General features: G+C 37.0%; 1 pseudogene; it reads left to right on the plus strand.

Moving 5' to 3' along the window:
* The first annotated feature begins 10,046 nt into the window (after positions 1-10,046).
* Positions 10,047-11,013, plus strand: LOC122910014 (annotated as a pseudogene).
* Positions 11,014-11,247: the final 234 nt, after the last annotated feature.

Genomic DNA, 11,247 nt, shown 5'->3' on the forward strand with positions numbered 1-11,247 from the left:
GACATGTGAAAATTTATTAGACTATGATTTACACCCATACAGGATTGGAGTGGAGGTAGAAAAGTATAATCTTTATTATTTCAAAAGCTCACACTTAATTTAGTCAATTAATGCCAGTCAATTTACTCAATTAACATTAATTAACCATTTATAAATATCTTTGACAGATTTCCATTTCTTATTTATTGAAAAGCACGGCTACCTAATTCCTGACTGACTTTAGTAAATTTACATATCCAGGGAATATATAATCCTGAGAAAAGTGATTGTTTTCTTTTTTTTTCAGGAACTGTCTGCCATCTTTGAAAATATTTTAATAAATGAAACTGCAAAATAAAAAAGGAATTTCATTTTCAAAATGAATTTTATTATAGTTAAATTTTTTTTTTTTTTAATTAGAGAATACTGGCTTAGATTAGAGAATACTGACTGCGGGCTCTTTCAGATTCCTTTGACCATGATGGGGAAAAAGTTCCAGTACACCAAATAGCTGAGGCCAGTCAAATGGATTTTACTAACTTAATATTTTAACATTTTTTCTTGCATAGACCTCAGTTACACAGAAAACAATTAATTATGATCTTTTTAGTTCATGGCATAATGTCACTACTGTTCCAAATGAGCTCTCTTTTACTTAACAGGTGGTTGGTTCATTTATTTTTATTTATATTATGACCCACATAAGAACTCACTATCCAGCAAGAACATTGACAACTTGTGAAGGCAGAAATTACAGCTTTGCCAAGATATTCAACTATAATTCAACTAACACAAGGCAATACAGTGCTGGATTTATTTTTGTTAGTATGGAAACCTTAAAAGAAAGCAAGGATAATTTTAGCTTGAGAGACACTTCTCCTAGATAATTTGCAAACATTCCAGGCATTCCTAGTTTGTTGTAATAGATAATCTGCATTCTTAGTAGGGACCTAAAAGTTTCTGAAGGATCTTGCTTCAGAACAATGGACTATGGTCACAGCCTGTGACTTCCATCTGCTTTCCAGAACAACAACAATAAAAAAGGCAAAACAATTACTTGAGGGGTGCTCTAGTTTCCAAGACTTTAAGAGTGCGATGAGCATCTCTAAAAATTTTCCTTTTTCAGGCAGTAGGAGGAGGATAAATCCTTTCTTTATCTCTTTATCTTCTCTGCAAAAGATTATTTCCGATTATTGTGATTTGAATAATTACTACCACATTCCTGCCAGCAGTGACTATATATAGTCACTGCTGGCAGGTGACGGTATATATATACATTTACATGTATATATATATATATGTGTGTGTGTGTGTGTATAGTTAGTTAGTTAGTTAGTTAGTTTTGTTTTGTTTTGTTTTTTCCAAACTTAGGTAACATTTATTTGACTGCTACCATAGACCTTGTCTTTTTAGGAGTGAGGCTGTTACTTTATAATAATAATGCCTTACTATAGCCACATATTTCTATCAGAGTTCTGAAAAATGATGAGATTTCTGTTCCAGCTCCTAGCACTAACCTTAAGGGGGGAAAAAAAAAAAAAGAATGAAAGTTTAATTATATACTATAATATGAAAATATAGAAAGTTTAGAGAGGCTCTGCAAAGGAAAAAAAAAAAAAAATCACTCAGTATAGCACCTGGAGTGAAACTGCTAAAACATGTCACATCATTTCACTTTTCTTCTCCAGTGCGTTCATATTTTCTCATTTCTTAGACAACAAAGTCTCAGTTCTGACAGTGGCTTAAGAGGGTCATGATGATCTATACTCTTTCTCTTGTATCTCTGACCTTATCAGTCTAACTCACCAGCTTGCTCATTTTCCCCCAACCACACTGGCTTCTTACTGTTCTGGAGCCCACCCAGTGGGATCTCACTGCAGAGCCTCTGTACTTGCTCTTCCCTCTCCAGGCACCTGCTCATCTCAGGACATTTGTCAGTGCTGCTCCCTTGGCCTGTTACTCTCTGATTCCAGAAGCCTGGCTGTTTCCCTTGTTCTGTCACCTTCTTTACCAAAGTACTCAAGTGTTACCTTGTCATCCTGTAGCTCTATTTAAAATTTCAGTCCTGGGGCGCCTGGGTGGCTCAGTCATTTAAGCGGCTGCCTTGGGCTCAGGTCATGATCTCAGGGCCCTGGTATTAAGCCCCACATTGGGCTCCCAGCTCAGTGAGGAGCCTGCTTCTCCCTCTCCCTCTCTCCCCACTGCTCACGTTCTCTCTTTTGCTCGCTGTCTCTCTCAAATAAATAAATAAAATCTTTTAAAAAATAAAGTAAAAATAAAGCTACAGTCTTATCCCTATCCCCTACAAATGTAATTTATCTGGTTATTATCTTTCTGGACTTCAATTTCTTCTAAAATGTGTTCCCTTCTGACATAAAACATAACTGGCTTAGCTGTTTTGTTTATGGTCTCTCTTCTTCCAACTTAGTACAAAAAGCCAGGACGTGGGTGCATCCCCAGTGTGCAGAAGAGCCTAACACATAGTTTCTACTCAATAAACATGCAACTAACACTGTTTATATTTTATTTTTTAAGTATGATCTCCTTGGATCTTTTTTCTGCCATGTGCAATGTTATTTCTTATCTTTCAGTGATTTGTGTGTTATCCAGTTATCTTAGCTGCCCCCAGCCCTCCTCTATGTACCAGATAGGAGCACAAGTCACATTTGACAAGGTTTCAGGAGCCTTCGTCTAGTTAGTAAGGAAGCATTTGCAAGTCTGATGTTTCTCTGTGCCTGTGGGCTCACTGTCTGACAACTTCTCTCAACATTTGGCAGTATTACAAACAACAATTCCATAACTGACACCACTCTTAATCCCCCACTCATCAGAACTAATGTGAGGTCTTTCTGCCTGTCTGATCCTTGGGCTTTGGCATTACATGGTACAAAGTTCTCTCTTCTGATTTCCTGACCTGGAAGGAAAATCAAGCCAGTGTCTGCCTGCTGGGTTGGGCCACAGGTGCCATGCAGGATTTCTTCTGGTGCTTCCCCTGAAGCCTGATGATGGTGAACAAATTTGGCTGGCTCCTGACTAGCTACACATGTGAAACTTACCAATTTTACTGTGCCAGTCCTAAAGATCACCTCTTTCAACTTATTTTTATTTATTTATTTTTATCTAAAATCAGGGCTTTGAACATTTGGTAATGCAATACACTGTTAACATGATTTTTTTTTTAAATAAAGTCCAAAAAAAATGAATATGTGATTTTGATAGACCTTAAATTGGCATCCATTATGTTAAAAGCCCTGCTAAGAATCTTTGGTTGTGATTTGGAAAGGTACGGGTCTCTGGGTCCAAGATTAGGATTGGGATTTAGACCAGGGATATATCCAAAAAGCCAGAGTATAACAGGTAACTTTGGAAGAAAAACAGTGTTTTCTTCAGAGGGAAGCATATACTCCAAAAAGGAAGATTATCACAGCTGCAATAATCTGTTGTTTGTTTGTTTGTTTTCCTCTCTTTCTCTCTCATGCTTCCTGGAATTGTGCTAGTGCAGAGCTATGCTGATATCACATCCAATGAGTAGGGAGAGGCATCTCCTTCCAGTATGTCTTAAATTATGGAGACATTTTTGTGATTAGGGCCTGTACTAGTCTCATCTGTTTGATGATGAGTAAATTAGATGGTAAATTACCTCTTTGATGGAAAAACTTTCAATCATTTTGGGTAAATTCTCCCTCCATGGCCATGAATTTGTCCATAAAATTAGGAAAAAATATAGAACATTCTACATCATATGAAAGCATTACCTTTATCTTTTTTTTTAATATTTTAAATCTGTGTTTTAAGATTCTATGGATTTGAGACATAAAGATTTTTGAATTTTTATCCCTCACTTTTGAGGGAGACACATAGACAAAAATAAGATCAATGAATAATTAACTCAAAAGTTGTTTTCATTCTATTCTTGCTTCAAAAGATAAAAATATCAAAATATGGAACAGTCACATGGGCGTATAATGTTAAATGGACCAAATTACTTAATGATCCTCTCAACACATGCTTGTGTAATTCAGATTTGCTCCTGTAGTTCTTCACAGTTTATACAGTGTACAGAATCTTAATCTCTTCATTACATCATCAGCATTCAAGATAATGAGGTTTTGACATATTTTAAAGGAGGTAAATCTAATGAAGAAATCGTATACACAAGTCAAATTACATTTAAGATGTTTCCCTACTTATCACTAGAATTAAAGGTGTAATTTAATATGGATTTTTGATTAAAAACAGATGGTTCACATCTGTTCCCCAAATGGGAAAAAAAAAAAGGCAGCATTTTAGCTGAAAAGTGTGTCACTGAAGTAATATCTGATGAGGAAGATATGCTGAATATAGTTTGATTTTGTCACCACAGAAATGTTCTGATATCCATCCACTCAGAGAGTAACTAGAATAAAAACGGAGACATTTGTAGAACAATCTCCTCACAGGAATAACCCCATGCTGCAAGATGTTCCAGAGGTCAGATGTGTGGACTTTCAGGCAATGCCATCTTGTGCAGGTATGCATGGGAACTTCTCAAACTGAGTCCAGCCAAGAACCTAAGAAGAAGTTAACAAATTTGAGGAGAAGTTGATATGGCCAAATAGTAGATTTCCAACTTGCTTTTTGGGAATGAAGTTCTTTAAGAGACACAGATTCTAAGGTGGATCCTGTGATTCCTGCTGCCTGGTATTTACATCTTTACACTACCCCTTCCTCTTGAGTGTGGCAGGCCTGTGACTTGCTTCAATCCAATCCAACAGAATATGGCAAAGGCGATAGGGTATACGTGATTATGTGTATATGATTATGTTGCATAAAACAGCAACACTCATATTGGAAAGAAACTCTTCCTTGCTGGCCTGGAAGAAGCAAGTTGTTCAGTCCATATCAAAAGGCAACAGACTGAGGGTAGCTAAAAATCAGCAAGAAAAATTGGATCTCAGTCCAGTAACCCCAAAACAGTGAATTCTGTCAAGAACCACTTGTGTTTGAAAGTAGGTTGCCTCCTAGTCACACCTCGTAAGAGACTGCAGATTGCAACTTTGGCCATCACTTTGACTGCCTGTTTAAGATCCTAAAGCAGAGTACCCAACTAACTGAAGACAAGACTTCTGGCCTGCATACAGAAAGCTTGAAACAATAAATAGGTCTTATTTTAAGCTTCTAAATGTCTGGCAATATTATTATGCTGCAGTACATAGCTAATACAACCATTTTTTGAGTCTAAATATCATAAGATGTTCCTTCTTAGTAAAGAAAGGCAAAATATTCAAAACTGGCAATGATATTACAGGAGCAGATGACCCATTGGGATGGTTCAAGGAGATACAGAGGAGTCCAGCTCTGGGCCTTTAGGAATGGTGATCAATAACTTGTACAAATGTAATACTGCTAAAAAAATCTCTAAGAACCAATAATAATATGTTATTGATCTTAACAGGGTGGTATCTTGAAGGAAATAATTGTTCTTCCTCATTAGTTCAATTTGATGGTACATCAAGGATAGCAAAGGTGCTTAGGAAGCATTCCTGTGCTCTATAGAGATTATAAATGCAACATCTTTGCAGGATGCTAAGATATTTTAGGAATATAAGGAGTACTATCTCTGAAACTAAGAGGCCACATTAGCTGTAGAAGACACCACCTTGAAACACAGATAGGCATATAACCAAGAATATGTTCCAAAAATGTAATGTCATAATCTTAGATTAAAGGCAGGATCCAGCTATGCTAATCATAACAATGAAAACTCTTATTTGGAAATTATTAAAATATAGAGTATAATAATTAAGCTATGGATATATAATAAATGGAATATCAACTTATCATATATTTATTCATAATAAATTTTTGAATTGTTGCTCTAACTCATCCATTCCATTAAAGCTAGAGTATCTGCAAATTATTTTTTAGATTGTAGAATCAATTACAAATATGATTCTTCCAATATATGCTAATAAAGATTTTTTTTTAAGTCACATTAAGGATCAGTGAGCAATTATATGAAAATAAGAATTTCTTTTTCCTTGTTTTTTTTTAAATTTTTTTTTAAGATTTTATTTATATGAGAGAGAGAGACAGAGATAGCGAGAGTGGGGAGGAGAGGAGAGGCAGGCCTGACATGGGGCTCAATCCCACAGGGCTCCATCCTAGGACCCTGGGATCACGACCCTAGCCACAGGCAGACACTTAACCAACTGAGCCACCCAGGTGCCCTAAAAGTAAGAATTTTCTAGAGTGCCTTTTAACTTACTAAGTTCTTAAAGATTTAACCCATTCCATATTTATGGAAATCTCATGTCTGTAAGGTGCAGTATATCATTTTCTTCCTGTTATTCCATTTTCACTTCCTCCCTTATAGAGAATACTTAGAGATAATGGATTGATGTACACATTATCATCAGTGTAATTTCATAACTCTCAGCAGATAAAGATTAAAGAGTTTCCCTTTACAATGGCAGATGGCGGCATGTTAGGTAATTGCAAATTATTATATATGAATTCTGCTGTGGTGGAACTAGAAAGAAAGAGAAAGTGACTGATAATTTTGTTGAGAAGTCAAGAAAAATGAAGATTGAATTTTAAAAATTAGAAATTGTATATAACTACAGTATTGGCCAAACTATATGTTTTGAATTATCATTCAAAGTGGTCAAACTACACAACAGGAAAGAAAAAAAGTCCTGCAGAGACGGCAGATGACAGCCTGGCACACAAATTCCTAATCAAATCACCACCATCTGCGTAACTTGTGATCAAATCTGCCTTGGCATTTGGCTTTTATCTCCTCAAGGATATTAGCCTTAATGCACAGATACCTTAAATGGAGAAGAATAACGGATTTGCAAATGGAAAAGAATAGCATGACCCATGGAGACTCAGAGTTAAGAGCTATGTTTACTACTATTCAAAACTCTATTTCCATGTATTCGTGACTATCTCCCAGGACTTAACTGATTGCGTGCAGGGCAGAGATGATGTTCTGCATTCTGACTCCTCAGTATTACCCGTCAGCTCGTAATTGATAAGTGTTAATAAACTGACTCACTTATGGTTTGTCTCCCTCCCTATCCCATCTTGTTTCATGGATTCTTCTCCTACCCATTTAAGCCCCCATGTTGCATCACCACTCCCTCATATCAGGGAGATCATATGACAGTTGTCTTTCTCCGCTTGACTTATTTCGCTAAGCATGATACGCTCTAGTTCCATCCATGTTGTCGCAAATGGCAAGATTTCGTTTCTTTTGATGGCTGCATAGTATTCCATTGTGTATATATACCACATCTTCTTGATCCATTCATCTGTTGATGGACATCTAGGTTCTTTCCATAGTTTGGCTATTGTGGACATTGCTGCTATAAACATTCGGGTGCACGTGCCCCTTTGGATCACTACGTTTGCATCTTTAGGGTAAATTCCCAGTACTGCAATTGCTGGGTCATAGGACAGTTCTATTTTCAACATTTTGAGGAACCTCCATGCTGTTTTCCAGAATGGTTGCACCAGCTTGCATTCCCACCAACAGTGTAGGAGGGTTCCCCTTTCTCCGAATCCTCGCCAGCATCTGTCATTTCCTGACTTGTTGATTTTAGCCATTCTGACTGGTGTGAGGTGATATCTCATTGTAGTTTTGATTTGTATTTCCCTGATGCCGAGTGATATGGAGCACTTTTTCATGTGTCTGTTGGCCATCTGGATGTCTTCTTTGCAGAAACGTCTGTTCATGTCCTCTGCCCATTTCTTGATTGGATTATTTGTTCTTTGGGTGTTGAGTTTGTTAAGTTCTTTATAGATTTTGGACACTAGTCCTTTATCTGATATGTCATTTGCAAATATCTTCTCCCATTCTGTCAGTTGTCTTTTGGTTTTGTTAACTGTTTCCTTTGCTGTGCAAAAGCTTTTGATTTTGATGAAATCCCAAAAGTTCATTTTTGCACTTGCTTCCCTTGCCTTTGGCGATGTTCCTAGGAAGATGTTGCTGCGGCTGAGGTCGAAGAGGTTGCTGCCTGTGTTCTCCTCAAGGATTTTGATGGATTCCTTTCTCACATTGAGGTCCTTAATCCATTTTGAATCTATTTTTGTGTGTGGTGTAAGGAAACAAACTGTGGGTTGCTGGGGGGAGGGGGGGTTGGGAGAAGGAGGGTAGGGTTATGGACATTGGGGAGGGTATGTGCTTTTGGGTAAATTGGAAGGGGAGATGAACCATGAGAGACTATGGACTCTGAAAAACAATCTGAGGGGTTTGAAGTGGCGGGGGGGTGGGAGGTTGGGGTACCAGGTGGTGGGTATTATAGAGGGCACAGCTTGCATGGAGCACTGGGTGTGGTGAAAAAATAATGAATACTGTTTTTCTGAAAATAAATAAATTGGAAAAAAAAAGACACTGTTAAGCACCAACTTAAAAAAAAAATAAAATAAACTGACTCACTTGCTAAATACTGATTGGAAAACACAAGGAATAATCTTGAGAGCAGGGAATTTATTTAGGGAGCATATACAGGGTACTCCTATGGTGCTTTCCTACTCCTCTTCAAAACACATCTAATCTATGTATTTAAAAGTTAATTATGTTTTTTTCCTTGTTTAAAAACCCTTGTATCTGGATTGGGGAAATACGCTGAAATGCATATATGTGACTAGTGAAATGGATCTGCAGAGATCCATGATACCTGTATTTCATTTTGACATGAACAGAGCCGGATATATACAAACACTTAAACCTTATGTTATTTAATATTTTCAAAATATGTAACAAAACCACTTTAATATGCTTCATAGAAGCCCAAAGCAGGAACACATGGTAATTTAGGAAGAAACTGGAACCAAATGTTAGAAAGCTCTTGGCCTCACTCTTTTCTCTCTGCTTCCCTATTTATCTCTTTATTTTGCCTTCTAGAATTTTCTTTCCTTCCCTAGACCAAAAGACAAATATATTTGTCTGTATCATTACTGAGGTTCTGTGTTATAATTCCAGCCTTGTGAACTGATTAATTGGCCCTAATTGCAAATTCAGAGAGATAGAAGATAGTGAACTAACTTGGAATGTATCCATTGCGGGTTCAACCAGAGATGGCCAATAGAATGAGCCACGGTGGACTATAATGGCCCATAGCAAATTTCCAGAGAAAGAAGCAGACTGGCTATAGTGTAATCTTAGATTGAATCTTAGAATGTGATTTTTTTTTAAAGATTTTATTTATTTATTTGTCAGGGAGAGAGAAGGAGAGAGCACAAGCAGGGAGCGTGGTAGGCAAAGGGAGAAGCAGGCTCTCTGCTGAGCAAGGAGACAATGTGGGGCTGGATCCCAGGACTCTGGGATCATGACCTGAGCCAAAGGCAGACAATTAACCAACTGAGGTACCCAGGAACCCCTTAGAATGTGATCTTAAATGAATCAAGAAATATCATTCCACTGCCAAGATTTTAAAACTTTGAGTACTTTTATCACTGTGTCTTTTGTCTTGAACTCAGCAATGGGTTTCACCTAACTTTTGGCTTCTTCATTTTCACATCCACAAATGAGACAGGTGAGATAAATGCTAAAAACTAACAACATCAGAATTATTTTAGTATATTTTATTATCATATATACTCCTGAGGTTATTTTATGTATTTCATCCATATGGGGGAAATAAAGAATAGTGTATCAACATGTCTCTTGTTGTACACCATAGTGTACAACATGTCTCTTCCCAACTTTGCATTGAGTAACATTACACTGTTAACTCAAAAGAGGTCATGGCAGTGAGATAGGGGTGGAGGGTCAGGGATTGTTGTTCAGACCATAACAATGGACAGATGTTACAATCAGAATTGTTGTTGTTGTTATTGTTGTTTACGAAGCTTATCGTTAAGCATTTATCAACTTCCTATGCATTAGTCTCTAGAGGTATGAATTATGTATTTTGGAGCTTCACAGTGCTTTTCTCTAGAGATACAGGGATAAACTGAAAATCCCAAGTAACGTGCTTGAGGAAAAACATTAGATGGGGAAGATGACCTGTTTCACTTTGTTTCTTTTGCTTGACAATGTTGGTACTTTTGTTTTGCAGGTTGCTTGGATGGGGTTAATGTTTAGTGGAAGTTTGAGATGGGATACAAGCAAGACAGATCTGAATGACCATGTGTCTCAATTTGGAGAAGTTGTGGATTGTACAATTAAAACAGATCCAGTGACTGGAAGATCAAGAGGATTTGGATTTGTGCTTTTCAAAGATGCTGCTAGTGTTGATACATTTTGGAATGGAAAGAACACAAACTGCATGGCAAATTGATAGACCCCCCAAAAGGGACAAAACTTTAAAGGGAAAGAACCCTCCCCCCAAAAAAGTCTTTTGTGGTTAGATTGAGCCCAGACACTTATAAAGAACAAATTAAGGAATATTTTGGAGGCTTTGGATAGATTGAAAATATTGAACTTTCCTTGAATATAGAAACAGGTAAAAGAGGGTTTGGTTTTATCTCATGTACACATGAAAACCCAATCAAGAATTTGTTAGAAAGCAGATATCTTCTGAGCACTGGATGTTATATGTTTGTGATGAATTGCTAAATTCTACTCCTAAAACTATAATACCCTATATGTTTAACTAACTAGAATCTAAACAAAAACTTGAAATTTAAAAAAGCAAAAAATTAAAATAATAAATAAATAAAAGCAGATATCATCACACTGGTTTTAGGAAGTGTGAAATCAAAGTTGCACTACCCAAAGAGATATATAAGCAGCAACTATGATACAATGAAAGAGGTGTTGCAGTTGGTGGATAAGGTGGTACCAGCAGCTGTGGATCAGGTCAGAGCCCAAACTGAAACCAAGGATCTAATAACTATTATGACCAAGGATATGGAAATTATAATAGTGCTTATGGTGGTGATCAGAACTATAGTGGCTATGGTGACTATGATTCTACTGGGTATAACTATAGGAACTATGAATATGGCTAGGAATATGCAGACTGCAGTGGCCAGCAGAGCCCTTAGATCAGGGTGTCTTGAGAGGGTGGAAATCACCAAAGCAATGACCAGGCATGCTAAAAGAAGACTTTGGAGAAATTTGGAGGAGATTGCTAAAGTCTCCCATCTTGCAGAATGACATTGACAATCGGTCTTTTGTTGATCTAAGATGATTATTTTGTAAAAGATTTGTAGTGTAAAATACACAGCTGTGCCCAACTGTATAGAGCTACCCATTAGTTGTCTTTGTTTTCACATTGTCTTTTGTTAATCTGTGTTATGACTGGATTTGGATTTGTGTTTATACAAGTTTTA

This window comes from Neovison vison, chromosome 6 (genome assembly GCF_020171115.1).
Source record: "Neovison vison isolate M4711 chromosome 6, ASM_NN_V1, whole genome shotgun sequence".
NCBI classification, from domain to species: domain Eukaryota; kingdom Metazoa; phylum Chordata; class Mammalia; order Carnivora; family Mustelidae; genus Neogale; species Neogale vison.